This window comes from Hyalella azteca, unplaced genomic scaffold (genome assembly GCF_000764305.2).
Source record: "Hyalella azteca isolate HAZT.00-mixed unplaced genomic scaffold, Hazt_2.0.2 contig12383, whole genome shotgun sequence".
NCBI classification, from domain to species: Eukaryota; Metazoa; Arthropoda; class Malacostraca; order Amphipoda; family Hyalellidae; genus Hyalella; species Hyalella azteca.
The window spans coordinates 136,764-154,546 of NW_025942343.1; the positions used below are offsets into that span (position 1 = coordinate 136,764).

At 37.5% G+C, this 17,783-nt stretch overlaps 1 protein-coding gene across 1 annotated transcript in view; it reads right to left on the reverse strand.

The window, feature by feature from the left end:
• Positions 1–17,783, reverse strand: part of LOC108681423 (calpain-C-like) — a 91,290-nt gene extending 73,507 nt beyond the window's left edge. The window contains exon 1 of the mRNA XM_018170450.2: positions 17,631–17,783. The gene's annotated coding sequence lies outside the window, so the exon portion shown is untranslated. The remainder of the gene's footprint in view (positions 1–17,630) is intronic.

Below are 17,783 nucleotides of genomic sequence, written 5' to 3' on the forward strand. Positions count from 1 at the left end.
AGTTCCGTGGTGATGGAGAATTCTAAAAGAATGCTTACGTCTAACTATCCTAATTTTTTAAGAATTTTTGCGTCTAATTATCCTATTTTTATAAAAATAATCACGTCTAATGATCCTAATTTTATAGGAATAATAACGCCTAATTATCTAAATTTTATAAGAATAATCACGTCTAATTATCTCAATTATAAAGGAGGCAAACGTCTAATTATCCTAATTTTATATGAATGCTCACGTCTAATTATCCGAATTCAAAACTGGATTTCGCATATAAACGAATAATTACAAAATTAAACAAATAATAATATAAAAAAATGCAAATGCAAAATAAAAATGCAAAATAATATAAATGACCGACATGCATCAGGTCAATGTGACTGAAGCAATAAAATATACATCTTGTGCGAGTTAATTAATTGATTTACAGTCATCTCAAATGTACTCAAGGCGAACCAATATACTTAAAAAGAATATTATATTAGTACTGACTAAGATGTAACAAATTTCCACCATATATTAACATGAAAAATTATCGATTAAATCACAAGCTGCTACAACCATCCATTACAATTAATTCTGAATAAATAAATAAATAAATATAATATATTACAATGAAACATGCTCTTGAATAATTGAATGCTTAGCAGATATCACTCCTATAAATGAATGAGTTATATTGTCAAAATAGCGACACACTTTTAGCATGTAGCACTGCAGGACCCAAGTGGGTCCGGGTAAGTCATACATGGGTAAAAGGTGCATCGATATTTCCACACCATCCCATTAAGTACTTTTAGTGCTCGTCCGTGACTCAGACGCCGCAGGTTGACCCACTTCAGCCACAGGTTGACCCACTTTTGGTAAACGAGTATTTGACCGCCAGCCACAGATGGCGCGATGTGGCTTGTGGCTTCTTCGTGAGTTTCGTGTAACCTAAAAACTTGGCATAAATTCTATTCCAAGGGATTTAAATCGTTTGTTGTAATTGTTAAGAAAACTTGGAATAAATTCTATTCCAAGGGATTTAAATCGTTTGTTATAATTATTAAGAAAACTTGGCATAAATTCTATTCCAAGGGATTTAAATCGTTTGTTATAAATTTAAATTGTTCGTTATAATTGTGAAGATGAGAATTTATGTGTTTATTAATTAAAAGGAACGCTGTGCTGTGTCGTGCATAGCGACGGGTTGGGAACTTTTAGAGGTTTAAAGCTTAATTGTAAAATTGTCTGAAATGTTTATATCGTTTGGCGTTAATATAATAGTTAAGCATTACTTTAATTATTTAATTTAACTTTTAATTTAACTAATAAATTAATTGAATTATATTTAATTTAAATTTAATTTAATTATTTTAATTATTTATTTATTTTAATTTTAATTTGAATTTAATTCAAAGTAATTTAACTACTTATTTAGTTTAATTACACATTACTTTAAAGTTTCTTTAAAGTAGGGATAACGAGTAAGCGTCTGTCATGGATTACTCAAGTCTTCACTCAATGAATTGAGTGAGACTTTTACAAATATCGATGAACTTTTTACCCTGTTGGGGAGTAACCTTGACCTTGGTTGACCCGGCAAAAGAACTTATCAGTGCTACCAACAGAAAGTGTCACTATTTGGACAAAATATTAGGAATAAAATATTAAATAATATTAAACAATAATGATTTGTATAATCAATATTATCATGACTACACACGCTGAGGAAGGTAGGATAATATGATTTACTATACTACGATTCAAGAAATAAAACTTCATATTCTTCGAAAAAAGTTCATCTTCTATATTTTTGTCTGTGAGATATTACGCCGCATTATGATATCTTGATATGTCTGAGGACGTAAATTAAACTCATGTTCGTGAATTCAAAAAACGCTTTTTGGGATTTGAGGTTGGACAGCTGGAAAAACCATGAGCCTGGTTTGAAAATGATCAGCTTAAATACAAGGTACGAATAAATAAATCGTTAATAATGAATAATCTATATTATTAATATGAATAGAAATACTGTCAGTAATTATTATTATTAAATGATGTTACAATAAAAATTAATCAAGTTAAGAAGCACGGTAGTCTGACTCCTGGAACGAAGCCGACGAAAAGTTTTCCTCATTGCAAAAAAAAAAACATTTTAGTAAATAAATCGAGAGCAAGAATGCATGCGAGGCAATAATAGGCACCTGGCTTGGCAGGACGATCATTGTGCGCATTCGATATGGCAGAAAAGTGCGCAACCGGAAAACTTCCAGCGAGCTTCTATATGAACCGTTATACTGTGGTCGTTATACCTACACTGAGCTCTGCACTGCACTTGTTCACGTACGGTATACTCAACGTTGGCTATACTCTATAGAAATAAATTGTGTTATGCACTGTTTTCTTTTATACTGAGCTCTACACTGCACTTGTTCACGCACAGTATACTCAAAGTTTGCTATACACTGTAGAAATAAATTGTGCTGTGTTAAGAAATTATGTGCTGTTTCCTCTTATATACTGAGCTCTATATTGCACATTTTCAAACACACTTAACTCACAGTTAGTTAAATATGATCGAAGTAACTTACGTTATGTGTTGTTTCTTCAAACGAATATAACTAACGCGTTTCAATTAATTCTAGTTACTTTTAAAAAACTAAGTAATAAATTAATTACGTAAATATTGCCAATCAATCATGGAATAATCGGACCGCAACAGCCTCTCCAAAAGTTCATAACGAAAGTGTAGGTTCACAGAACCAATTACAGCGGTTCATCAAAATTAACGGTATTAGCTTCAATGATTCATCGTATACATCATTGGAGAGCAACGAGCGGCCATTATGAAAAATTTATTGCCATTTGAAAAGCCTTTCAAAGCATGACGGCAGATTCCGCTCGTAAGAGGAGTGCACATCATTAAACTATAATTAGTGATGAGTGGCTGTAACATCAGTGGCAGCGTCATCAGTGGCAGCATCATCAGTGGCAGTATCATCAGTGGCAGCATCATCAGTGGCAGCATCATCAGTGGCAGTATCATCAGTGGCAGTATCATCAGTGGCAGCATCATCAGTGGCAGTATCATGGTTTGCTCACTTACACACACAATGTGATTGTACGCAATTTACTTTTTACTCGACACAAAAAAGCGTAATTCAGCGTAAAAATATTAAAGTTTATGTAACGCATTGACGCGTTACTGTTAAGAGTTACGACAAACGCATAACTGCTCCCATATTTCCAGGTTTTGACACTATGTATTACCGATCGTAATAGTGTCATTTAAGTGTTTCTAATTACGGCTGGATCACTCCAGTGTTGCCCGCTGCGCAGAACCTGCCGAAATGTCCATGCACTTAAATTGTAATAGATTGGGGAAGCGCACAGCTTAACCACAAATTATGATTGAAATTTTTATAAGTAATTTCAATCCCACTAAAAACATTAAGCTTTAAGGATAAAATATATTTTATTGTATAAAATACTCTAAAATCTACTTCATGCAAACAACGCATGCCGCTCACGCAGAATATATTATCAGAAGTATTAAAGTAGAAGCGGAGAACACACTTCTACTTGTATCGCAAAAAAGTTCAGCCTTAATTAATGACATAGATGAAAATAAAAATACGCTACTAGACTGTTTTTTATATTCGGGAAAACTGGCTGCGAATTTCGCTCAGGAAACGCTAGCGCTGTTTCAGGAAACTAAAATTTGTTCAATATCGACGGGAACCCAAAACACTTGCCACGGGAATCTAGGATAGTTACCCCGACACTATAGACATACACAGTGGAGTCACCGCACCAGCTTTTTCTAATAAATATATAAAATAATAATAATTAAACGTAGTATTTCATTTTAAACTAAAATAAAGTAGCTATATACAGCAAATTTTTTATCCTGAACCGGTTACAGTTTAGTGAAGACGCATAGCATATGCCGAATAGCTGTGTCAGCATATTAGAAGCATCGAGGTTTCAGCAGCGCATTTTATCATTGTTACAGCGCTGTACACAAACTCTTGCAATGCTTGTCAATAATGGCAATAAGTACTTTTTTCTACAATGAATATTTTTTTATCTTCATCGAAAAATGCAACTAATGGTTAAAAGCATTGACCGCATAAATACAAATACCTCACGTGGGTTAATTTCCGAAAGCTATAATATCTATATTTATTTTTTCACTAGCAGCATTACGGTAAAACATGCGCAGCTATTAAAGCATACTACGTATGAATAAAAATGTTATCAGCACGGAAATGCATGTGCTGCAGATTTTCATGCGATATATGAAGAAAATTATTTGTATAGAAAATCGGTGAGGCTTCCGATTTGTTGTAAATAAATGAATATAGTCGGTGATACTTTCATTTGTATCTTGAAAAAATCTCGTAAAAAGGTGCAATATTGTCAATATATCTATTTAATCAATGGATACATTCATTCTGTGATGTTTTGATATAGCCGTGGTCGGTATTGCAACGGTCAATGGACACAGCAAATGACCATATGATTTCTAGCGAGAACATAACCAAGGTCTCGCAAGATAAACTTCCGCGCTTCGCTGATCCAGCACGTAAAAATCGTCTTAACCTTCAACAAAAATCTGAGCTTCAGTGAACTTTTCACGGCTTCGAGAACAAAGTGTGCGCTATCGAAACTTTTGCCAACTCGAGACTTAGTTTGTCGGTAGTTTTATTTTCCTAAAGTTTCATTTTTACTTCAGATTTTGATGAGGAAACAGATAGATTATAGTTAATAAATGGACAAGTTTATCAAAGCGACCATTGACCGCCCGAATGATTCATAAATTAAACGTTCGAATTTCGTTCAAATTTATTAGTTTAAACCCAAAAATATGGAGAAGTATGAATTTTGTGATGAATCAGCCTCTTGACTTGGCGATGGGAAACACCAATGATGAGATCAACTTCCGCATGTAAATCATTATAATTAAACCAAAGAATGACCAAACTATCAGGTGCTTGAAACGCACTGAGTGAACTCAGTGCGTAAAAAGATCGCAAACATTGCCACGCTAAATTCATCGGAGATCGGGTCGAGGTCAGCGATTGAAATGCTTCTCACCGAACAAAATCAATACGTGGTTTTTCCCCAGCGTTTGGAAAAGATCTTCATGTCGAAACTATCAACTGGTAAACAAAAAGAAAAAACAACTTCGGAAAAGCCACCAACAACTTGTAGAAGTTCGGAAGAACTGCTCGCTAAGAGTCTTCAGCTCATCATGTTTTGCGAGGTTTGAAGGGCAATAGCAAAATGCTTCGACAGCAGATTTTATTTGCCATTGAATTTCGAATTCTGTGGCTGCTGTCAAATATTGTGCAAAAAAATCACTTATTTCCAGCACTTTCCTTCATTCCCGTTGTATTTTGAGAAGCAAATTAACGTAGCTATTTCGTTGATCAGATCGTCAATTCCTCGCAAGCAAACTTTTCTGCACGGTTGAAGACGAAGTGTAAAGAAACCCTGACAAACCAAAGCACAGATTGGTTGTTTAAGTCGTATCAAAATAGTTTGTAAATAAATTTAAGATTTTATGTCATTATAACTCTTTGATACGAGGAAGTTTTCAGAGTGAGGAAGTCGTCAAAGAATATAAATTTTAAAGTCGTTTGACTGCGACTCCTCGAATTCGAGTCCAAACGAGATTCGAACGAACTTACTTACACTGTACGTTTGTGAATATAATATACTGCAGTAAATGTAATACTTAAATGTACTTTTATAAAGTGAAAATTAAAGCGAAACTCGACAAATCGTTAGAGTGCAGGTTTGAAAATAACACAAAACTCTCTAACTCGATCGCTCGATCTGCCAGCCTTACGTTGCTAGGAGAAATTCTACCGAAAGGAAAGAAAGCTTTCACTTCTTGCAGTCTACTCTGTGCCGACAGCCATTCCCATCACGAGATCTATTAAACAAAGGAATTATGAAGAGTTTCTTCATCGTACGTTCTGATCACTTCAAGACAATGATAGTTAGAGAGAAGAGAGAACTTATAAGGCCTCCAACCGAAGGTAAGATCGTAGGTATGAGAGGGAGCTCAAGAGTGAGTAAGAGTGAGTATTTTAAGAGTGAGCTAAGAGTGAGCTAATAGTGAGTAAGTATGAGAGTGAGCTCACGAGTGAGCAAGAGTTAGTAAGTGTGAGACCTCAAATTTGGTGTACGGAAGTGAGTCACACTGCCAAGCCCAGTCCTTTGAAGAATGAAATTAATTATTCATATCAGTTCATTAATTTTCCCTAATTTGGTTTCTAGTCAATTGTTGTTTGACTTGGGAGTTGTTAGAGTATTTGTACTTAGTATGTACCTTTGACTAATTTCAATTCACAAGAAATTCTTAAGTAAATGTGATATTTGACAAACACAAGAGATTCCAAAACTTGACTTAATTTTATCGTCAGGAACGCGACAACTTGTCACAGAAATCTCAACTCGCTGAAAAAGTTATTGCAAATTTCGGTTGTCTACTAACAAATATTTTCAGACACGCTTTTAAAACTTTAATAAGTTGAGGCAAACGCACAATAGATTGAAATAAAACCAAGTCTCCAAATAAAACCAATAAAACCTGGAATTGGTGTTGTTGACTCAGAGAAAATAATTGCTTTTGATGCAGTTCTTACCCTTTTATGGGTCATCCTGACCCAGTTTGGCCAAACAAAAAGAAATAGAAGTGCTAAACCCGCCCTCTTCTCATATTGAAGTAAGAGAGTGTCAATATTAGGACAATATGAGCCATGCATTTGTCAGAGTGATAGCCTCGTGTCCTTATTGCTTCAAATGAAACCACAACGCAAGAAATGCCCTGCCAGACGACTGCGTAGGACGGGATTAAATCCCCCTTTACTTCCCCAACCGATTATGGCAGAGAAAATAAATCCCCCCTAAGCCGCTAAGCCGAACACTCACGTAGGAAAAACTCTGCTCATTTTTTTGTACGTGAGCCGTGACGGTCATAAAAACAGCATCAAATATCAGGCGTAATTTAAAAGGCTTACTACTGTTTCAATAGGTCTGAGAAATGCAGCAATATCACCTTACACAAATTGTATTAACATCAAATGACTTCTTAAAATGAAGTAAGAAAATTATAAAATAATACGAAAATAATTCCCGATATCAAGATTGAGAGAGAGATTGAACGAGGTTAAAAGTTTATTTATTTATTCTTTTCTTATTAATTTCATTATAAAGTTCATTGAGGATTGGGTAAGACAAGACAACGATATCGTTGTCTGTAATTGTTTTCTTTCAATCCAAAAATCGGCGTCTTGCATTGATGAGGAAAGTTTTAGCGACTTTTGCAATGCATATTTCGAATGACGGCAAACAACTGTAGACAAATTTTGAATACATCAGAACGAAGCAATCTAAAAAATATAAATAAACAACGTATTTAAATTCTTAAGGATTGGCAAATAGTCTAAACAAGAGAACAACTCTACGTCCTGCTGACAAAAGAAGTTATTTAAGAAAACAGGAACCTCACGCGTGCTTTTTTTGCACCGGAATTCCAAGTCACAAAAAATCGACACTCAGAGGCAAAACCGTGATCAACACCTCGTGGTTTTTTCAAAGCTGAAAATGTCGCGGCACCTTAGATTGCAAAACTACGTGACTTTTGCCATACATGACCGCAGTGGAAAATTGCATCACTGTTTACGGCGGGCATTCGGCGGCCAACGATATGTTGACCGAGCAACGAGAAGGTCTGTTCGCTTAAAAATAATGTTCTTATAAATTTTGAATGTCATGTTGAAGATACCGACCGAATATAACCTGGGATTTCCCTAGAGTTAGATTGCATAAGCCAGCAAATCAACTCGATCAACGTACGAGAATTGAGCTGCTGTTTAATTATAATCAAGTTATATAAGAATGATAACACGCTATATTATAGTTATGCTTTGTCTAATGTTTGCCAAGACTATTCCCTTTTGGAATTAATTTCAATAATATTATTATATATCTCATCAGCAGCACATCAGTCGTGGCCTGCAGAGAATGATTAAACAGTTCACTACATCGACGAGCCGACTGCGTATGTACGCGAAATCAAACGCTAATTTACATAAAAAACTTAAAAGCTATAGAATTCCCCAAAAATTCACAAAAGCTCTATAGAAAACGTTTCTAAGTCCAGCACCACCGTCAGATCAATAATTTCGGAATACAGATTCAGATAGCATTTTTTTCATAGAATAGAGAAAGCGACTCGAGGAATCGAGTGACATTTACTCGTATAGTTCTCAAGTTTGCGTCTTTTCTAGCTCACGCAATTAAGCCAAACTTACAAACTTAACTATAAAACTTGACTTATTAACTTTAATAGAACTTTACTAGCAACTTTACTAAAATTAATGTCGTATCTACACCAGCCAATCTCATGATAATGTTTAGCCGAAAGAGTCTCACTAAGCAGACCACATTGGAAAGCGTGAATGTGACCAAGTCAGCGTGAATGTGACCAAGTCATCATGAATGCGTGAAGACCCACATGCCTCATGGTTACTCTAACCCGCGATACGCATGAGAGTGACCACGCGTCCGACTTGCCTCCTTTCTCAGCGTTACAGATCACAACTTAATCACGCTCAGTCACGTGTCGTTCATCATATCTCATGCAGGGACGATGCTCGCGTGAAGAATCTCTACATATTAAGTCACGGAAGTACAAGAATCGGCGACAAGCCATATTAGGCCTATTTTTCGGCGCTGACATCACTGCATGTGATATGATATTAAGAACCAAGCGAAGCTCTTCCTCGTGAATCAAAGATCCAACACCACGGGTGTGGGGGCGAAAGTGTACTTCAACCCTATAAATGTGAACACATCAAAAACTACGGGAGTTAAAATTAGTGTAATTCAACCCTGCAAATGTGAAAATTTCCAAGACCGCTCGAGTCTCTTTAATTGGAATGCGATGCTTCAACTGGTAATGTCACGCACAAAGTGACTGCATGTCACATACATGCTGCATGTCACGTACATGTTGCATGTCACATACATGTTGCATGTCACATACAGTGGGGGGAAATAAATATTCGTACACTTGAAAAATCGTATTTTAATGTATGTGAGTACACAAACTTAACTGGAAAAGTGATTTAAATTATGTATAGAGACGCATAGTATTCAAAAATACTATCAAAAGAAATTAAATCTCAATGCAACAAAAAACAATGCAACATGTTCACTTTTNATGTGGCAAGAGTCGTGTTCTCTGCCACACAGCAATGGCATTTGACAAGAGTCGTGTTCTCTGCCACACAGCAATGGCATGTGGCAAGAGTCGTGTTCTCTGCCACACAGCAATGGCATTTGACAAGAGTCGTGTTCTCTGCCACACAGCAATGGCATGTGGCAAGAGTCGTGTTCTCTGCCACACAGCAATGGCATTTGACAAGAGTCGTGTTCTCTGCCACACAGCAATGGCATGTGGCAAGAGTCGTGTTCTCTGCCACACAGCAATGGCATTTGACAAGAGTCGTGTTCTCTGCCACACAGCAATGGCATGTGGCAAGAGTCGTGTTCTCTGCCACACAGCAATGGCATGTGGCAAGAGACGTGTTCTCTTCCAAACAGCAATGGCATGTGGCAAGAGTCGTGTTCTCTGCCACATAGCAATGGCATGTGGCAAGAGCCGTGTTCTCTTCCAAACAGCAATGGCATGTGGCAATAGTCGTGTTCTCTAGACGCAATGTGTGAGCAATGCGGAGGGTTAAGCAGTACACATACAGGCGATTTTATTTTTTATTTATCGACGGCCTTTGAACCGAGTAGCCAAACCAGTAAGCTAGACACTGTATGGACATGATTCGGTAGACCATAAGCTGCTTACTTCTGCTCCTTAATGGCCATTAAGTTAGCCTCATAGGTTATTTCGTTGGTTATTGGAGTATAAATTCTCACAGCAGACCAAAATGAGAATTTTATCTAAATTTATTCAGTGTTAGAAGTTTTATTAATTTAATGTATTAAACTTTGTGCCAATGATTTTCGTTAGAGTATGGTTGGAGATTATAAAATTTAAAAAGAAAGAGCACGAAAATGTGTTTAATCAAGAGTATAGTTATTTCCAGAGAAGCAATAATTGAATTTATCGACGACTTTTTTTTCCAAGGTCGGCGATCTCGAGACGCATACCTTCCGATACGACGCAGGGATCGGCCCATTACAGCCTACCTGGAATTTAATCTAACAGACAAAAATACTTCGCTGCAGGGTTTAATTTCGACTTAAGTTTCGCTTTAAAGCAATTTGATTCTTTATACTACCACGTGAAGCTCTGATGGGTTAGTTCAGGAGTTGGAAAAAAACATGTAGTGACATTCAAATGTATAACAAAACATGCGAATTAACAAGATAGCTTCTAATGATTCTTTAAATCAACAAAAAGAAGTAATGGCATAAGAGAAATTAGAAGAAACAAAGAAACGAGCAAATTCATTCATGCAGTTTATTTTACCACCGTGGATTAGTAATTGTTTCCGTAGGTACTACTCTAAAAAATTGAATAAGCAAAATTTCTAAACAAAACACTACTATAACTGATGAAATTCTACAAAATCGAAATATAAAGATGAAAATCCTACGCAACTCGTTTAGAGTTGAATTTGTACATGCCATACAAATGACAAAAAAAAACAGTTTAATTAGTTTTAACTAGTTTAGAAGTAAATTTGTACAAACCATACAAATTTAAAAAAACGCTTAACTAGTTTAGAGGTACATTTGTACATGCCATCTAGCAAGCAGCATCCAAGAAAGCTTGTAATTTCCCCGAAGCAAATAGGGAACCAGTCTCGGGTGAAGCGAGGCAAAGAATGCAAGCAACAAACAATATACAAAGTGTTATAACTTATACACATAATACAATGTGGTATAACACACAATATACAAAATTTTGTATATTCTATACATAATACAATGTCTTATAACATACAATATACACAATTTAATATCTTCTATACATAATACAATGTTTTATAACATACAATATACAAGGTGTTATAAAATTTCTCCGAAGCAAATAGGGAACCAGTCCGAGGCAAAGATTGCATGCCGCCCACAACTCCAGAGTTCAAGCAGGGCCAAGCGACCGTTGCCCCCGCCCCTCGAACGGTAAACAGGCGGCGCGGCGCCCCCTGAGCAAGCGACATCGTGCGGCCGGTTCAGCGAGCCTTAGTATCCCTAGGTATGTGTTTCGGACGTAGCAGCCCCAGGCCACGCTGGTGAAATAAGTCTTGCTCGAAGATCTTACAGGGAGCTTGTTATTTATGACGTAAATAAAACACCTTATGTATTAAAATCCAAAGCAATCTAATACTCAAGATTATATTTTTCTAAAATAATCTATCGGAAAGATAGCCAGTTCTTCACTAGCGAATCGAGTCTTGTCCAACGACCTTCCTGGCAGCTCGGTTCCTTTACAGGCAAAGACCGACGATAATGCATGTAAATTTACAGCAATACAAGACTTGAATAACCATCAGCCAGCGAAAAACCTGTGCAAAAATTGCTTTATTAATGCCATAAATTTATTTAAATAGATCATTTTATCGAGCCGGTGACAGCATCTTCAAGAATATTCGAAGTAGAAGAGATAAAATTATATACCAAGTATAGTGTCGAACTTAAAACAAAAAAACATTGGAAAGCTAGCTTCATAACCACATCAGCTAACTGATGACCGACAGGAGCGAAAACAACCTACATGCATGCATACAATATATTGCAAATCCAACCCGCCTACACATAAAACATTGCAAAAACAACCCACACTCCAACCCACTAAACATTGCGAAAAGCACACGCCTACATACAAATCATTGCAAAAACATACGCCTACACACAAAATATTGCAAAAAACATACGCCTACACACAAAATATCGCAAAAAACATACGCCTACACACAAAATATTGCAAAAAACATACGCCTACACACAAAACATTGCAAAAATTTCACGCCTGCACACAAAATATTTCAAAAAACACACGCCTACACACAAAACATTGCAAAAAAACACACGCCTACACACAAAACATTGCAAAAAAAACACACGCCTACACACAAAACAGTGCAAAAACACACGCCTATACACAAAACAATTCCAAAAAATACACGCTTACGCAAAAAAAATTACCAAAAAACACACCTACACACTGGAACAAGCTACATTTACTCCTAGTCTTTGAATACAATCGGCGACAGCACTGTCATTCGTAGATAACGGTACGGTAATAGACAACAGTACGGTAATAGACAACGGTACGATAACGGTACAATAATAGACAATATAGTAGGGCAAGAAAAAAAAGTCACTCAACGGGACAAAATTCTATCCCTGAAATCCAAGCTCGTGAGCGAAATATCATTGAATGCATTTTTGGCTTCATGAAAAATAATTTTATTCGTATTTATTCCTGGTACTTTTTTGGTTCTAGGCAGAGATAATTTATGGCGATATTTATTCATGAGAGAAGATAATTTAATGGGATCAATTGTTACCTCATTAATTAGACGGTAAGAACGAGATCGTTGGTGAAGCTGCGACTACAGAGAAAGAGCCTTTAAACGACCAAGTCATTCAGGGTCAAAGTCGAGAAATTAAGTCAAAATGGCCATTTTAATTAAATTCTTTTGATAATGAAATTCGGTTCAAAAGACGTAAACAATAGGAGTGTTGCGAACGAGATTTAAGAAAGGGATTATACAGCCTAATAGGAAACGTAAACCTAGAGATTCATTCCGAGTTAACCGGGACAATTAGACCAATAATAACATGGATATGTCCACAATACTTCTTCACACTGCTGTAGACGTTGCATTACACAAAAAAAGTATGTTTTATTATTGTGTTCACTATTAAATTATATACTAAGCGCGTAGAAGCGCTGTAGGAATAACGGATGCAGATGTGGTATCGGGAGGTGCAGGTGTGGTACCGGGAGGTGAGAATGTGGGTACAGGGAGGTCCCAACGTCCGAGGATGACTTGCAAAAAATAAAACTCGGTTGAGATTGTTAAAAAAATCTAACATTTTCATTCGAAAGCGACACGAATAGAAGATGATAACGCACAGAACTCCTAAGAGAATAGAAAATCTTCAACAGCTTCAGGGCAGCTGAGCAGGAAAGAAAATATGAGGGGCAATGTGAGGATAAAAAATATCCAGAGGCTAAATTAAAAAGATTTTAATGAAAAAAATTTAAATTAGTGCCCCCGAGATGCGGCGGGGGAAGGGAGGGGAAGAAGGATACGCGGCACAGTCCTGAGGCGATGCAGTTCAACTTTCTCCTATGCGTATCCGCTGCTCCGAGCTGGTGCGTAGAATGTCTAGGACTGGATGCGTAGAATGTCTAGAGCTGGGTGCGTAGAATGTCTAGGGCTGGGTGCGTAGAATGTCTAGGACTGGTCGCGTAGAATGTCCAAGGCTGGTGCGTAGAATGTCTAGGACTGGTCGCGTATATAATGTCTCCTGCTGCCTGGAAACTGTGAATGTGTTTCCTACAAAAGGATAAGTTTTCTGAATTTAGTCTCCACATGAATGACGTTACTCAAGGAATTGCAGAAATATCATTTGCGTAAAAAAAAACAGGTGACCCATTCTTAGAAGTTTCACCTTTTCTTATGAGTATTAACGTCGTTTCTTTCTATAGTTTGACAAAAATATCCATTCAACTCCCAATTAATTCAATTAATGTTCCTCAAATTCATTTTGCATCTTGTAAGTCGAAAATACCGAGATTTTCACGCACACAGATTTTATGTAAAGAGCGAAACCCAACAGATTTTCTTCGCCCAAATGATTAGGAAATTCATGAAACACAACCAAAACTTTGACGCATATACTCAATTTGTTTACTGTTCTCAGCTCTGACGGTAATGTCTGTTCAGAGACAGATTTTTCTTCCCATAATGGAACGTGAGATACTACGATCCATCGCAGCTTAATATCTCTTCAGTAGCGCGTCATCTTCCTTACGGCGATTCGTTGAAAGAAAGCGAATATTTCAAAGGGGGAAGCTGGCATCGCAAATGAATGATGAACTCCGACATCCCACATACCTGAGCCATGACTGGAACGAAGGAGACCAAGCCCGAGAAAGCTGCTCGACGCTACCCGTCGAGCGCGCCACGCCAGTTCCAAAATTACGCATCTGCGTAAGCTAAAAAAATTCTTTGCGCGGCCTCAATTATTCGTCCGCATTACTTGAACCGAAGTATATGCTATTTATATCTAGTGGATTGTCAACTGTAAGGACAGTGAGTAGATTTAAGCTTGGTTACATTTCATTACCGTCGAGAATGCTATTCGTATCTATTTTTCACGAGACTAAGAGAGTATTTTTCACTGAGCGTTTCCAACAGTCAAATACGGAAGAGACAAATTCCTAGAATAGAATCAATTTGCAATGACGTCATCACCAAAAGTCAACTCCCCGCCTAACAAGTGTTAAGTCCGATATAAAAACTATAAGGACAATATAACAGTACATTGTCAACACTGCAGCAGAGGCCAGCACGAGGCCTTCGTGGCCTCTCCCTGTCGAATGCCTTGGCCCACTTGCCAGCGTTACAGTTGGTCGCCGATGCGTGTCACGCAGCCGTGAAACGATGCGGTCCAGAAAAATAAAGCAAAACACAACGCGGGGTCAGAGGTTATCGTCCGTCAGTACAGCATGGGAAGAGACGAGTTCAATCGCAACGCAATGCTTGCTTGTCTTGGGAAATGTCAACATGGAAGTCATTGGAACGAATAACTGTATGTAACTAACGATCCTTGAAAGCCATTTTCATTTGTGGGGTATTTGGGGCAGTACGTGAAACAGAATCCGTTAAGTCATAAAACATTATATGGTTTTTATTTCAAAGCGCACAATATTGTCAAAAATCCAAAAATCAACAGCTGGGAGCATGAATTCCTATAGAATGTAAGAATTTTACTTTTTTTAAATCTGAATTACGAGTAAAAGAAGCTCCCTGAAAGAATCAAGAATTTTGAACACAAAAAGGTTATCTGTCTTTACGTTTCGTCTACTGGCAGTAACTCATCTTGCCTGCCTCTACAAGCTACCAGCACTGACGATCGTTACTGAACCAGTATTTGAAGAGTTAGGGATCCGTCGCTTGTACGATATCTTTGGCCTGTCTAATGTTGAGAAGAACTGTAAACGTCTTCATCTGTGTCAATGGAGCGACTGGGCAAATACGTAACTTTTTTATCGTACAGGAAACGACATCGCGGTACTGGTATTGTTCTTGTCGGCAGGTTATCGCTAGCTGAACCGTCCTTCGTCCAGGAAATGAAGGAAATGTTGGGAAATGTAGACACGGATTATCCATGTCAATGGAGCGCAACAGCGCAATGCGCAGCGCCGTTACAACGGAACTTTACGTCACCGAGTGACGGTAGATTATGGCTCTCTTCAATGAACCGGTTACTGTTACATCGCTTGACATTTCACGTACGAATAATACGAACAAATTCATGGGGCACGCACTACGTAATGCAATGCATACGAACACGAAACGTGTACCAAAACCGTGCCTCTGTCTCTACGTCTTGTCAAAATTTCATTGAACTGGGCACCAGAATGTTTTTAAGTTAAGCATGATAGACATAAACACATAAACATAAACATTGTCTCATAAAAACATTATTTCGTCGATTGAATAAGATGGGCCAACGTGTTATCAACATGGAACAAACTACGGGATGATGCACAGATAAATGAGAACAAACCAAGCAACTGGCACTGCGAAGTGAACTGCATTCAAATGAATCACCTGCAACAACGATTAATTGACATGTAAGTATTAATGGAAGTCTTTAAGTTTACCTATAACTATATACTATAAGATAACTTTACTACTGCTTCAAGTTACAACTTTACGTGTTTAAGTTAACTATAACTTCGGTACTGCCACACGCGTGCCATTTTTTCACCGGCTGCAGCTAGTTGATTCATTAATGAGAATTTCAATGGAAGAACTCCATTACATACACCAGCTCCATTAAGGCCTTGTTCGCCTTCCTATGCACTTCTTAGACGTGGGAACCAACTGTCTTTTGTACGAACAAAAGACCGTTTAAGTGGTCACTGTGCGAAAGACAAGCTCGAACCTTCACGTTGGTTTTTGTTTAGGAATAATTGTAGGTACATGAATAATATAGCTACATGTAATATATATTAAGTAATGATTATCACTTGAATAAGTCAGATATACAAATATCTTGCTATTCATACAATTGGATCATAGATAACTATCATTAATGCGATTGATGTTCAATTTAGATAGGTTTTCATCGAGGTTTCAGTCAATTGATTTTAGTTTCTGGCCGCGTCAATATTTATGATGAATTAAATTATGCTATAAACACATGAATATAACGTAACGGAAAGCGAGAAGTTCACGTTTCAGAGCATAATTTAATGCTGGTAATGATAATAAACAAATGAATGCGAGGATTGAGTCATGACTGCTACCACGCCCACACCTTTACAACCAAGAATAGATCTCATCACGTTATTATACGCTCAGATGAAGAGATGAACAATGGAGGGGGAGGAATTTCGGGGATAATTTTTTTGGGTGGAAATTACATTTGGGCGAGAAAGTCCTCTAAAATTCACGGAATTTTCTAGCTATTTTCATTTCTTTAACTCGTAACGTTTCTTTAACTCATTTCTCTAACTCGTAATCGGCAATACTAGTTTCGGCAATACTGGTATTAGCAATGCTGGTATTAGCAATACTGGTATCAACGATACTAGTATCAGCAATAGTACTGGTATTAACGATACTAGTATCAGCAATACTGGTATCGGCATATCGGCAATACTGGTATCGGCAATACTGGTGTCAGCAATACTAGTATCAGCGTTTCCAGTATTAGCGATACCAGTATCAGCGATACTAAACCTAACAATGTACCGAGATTTGGCAGTCTATTGCTGTTCAAACAAATCAAGTAGCAAGATTTTCAGAGAAATAAATAATATGATGTAAAATCACAGTTTAGCTGGAGAAATTAGATAAATTTAGAGCACACGAACTATAATTTCGCTGCGTACTAAATCGAAGTGATTTAAAACGAAGAAATGGAATTAAATTGTCTCGTCGAAATGATCACTCTTTAGAGCGCATTGCAGTCTTTGGACGACGCGGTAAACATTTTCACGCCGGTCCCAACATTATTTGTACCTGCCGCCTGCCGGAGTATCGTTGAAATAGTAACTAGGTAACGCTTGCATAGAATTACGATCGAATTTTGGAAATAAATTAACATGGAAAGATTTTTTTTTGAAGCTCGGAAGACCATTTCGTACAAGGCTCCAATGACAACGCTACGCTTCTAGTATCCTTGAATGACTTGCGTTAAGACAGATCATTTATCCTTGCACCTTCAAATGGCAGCTTGGAGTTGTCATGACGATAACAAATGACAGCTGTCGGGACTAGGAGCTATGCAGAACTTAGCTCTATCCACCTGTCGCAGACCTGCTGTAGGTTAATGCACCGTTCACAACCTGTCTCTGTTCAGGTTCAACATTCTTCCCTGAAATTCTAGCAAAAAGACGTTGAATGTAATATGCTTACCTTGAAGCGTCAAACTATGGCGAGACTTAAGACTATACGGCTCAGACACTTGCAGAGGAAATTCTTGTCAAATGTCACAGATGACAGGAAAGGGAACGATCATTGCACTGGAGAGAGTTAGCCACACCGCACCGCACAACCTCACACTGCCAA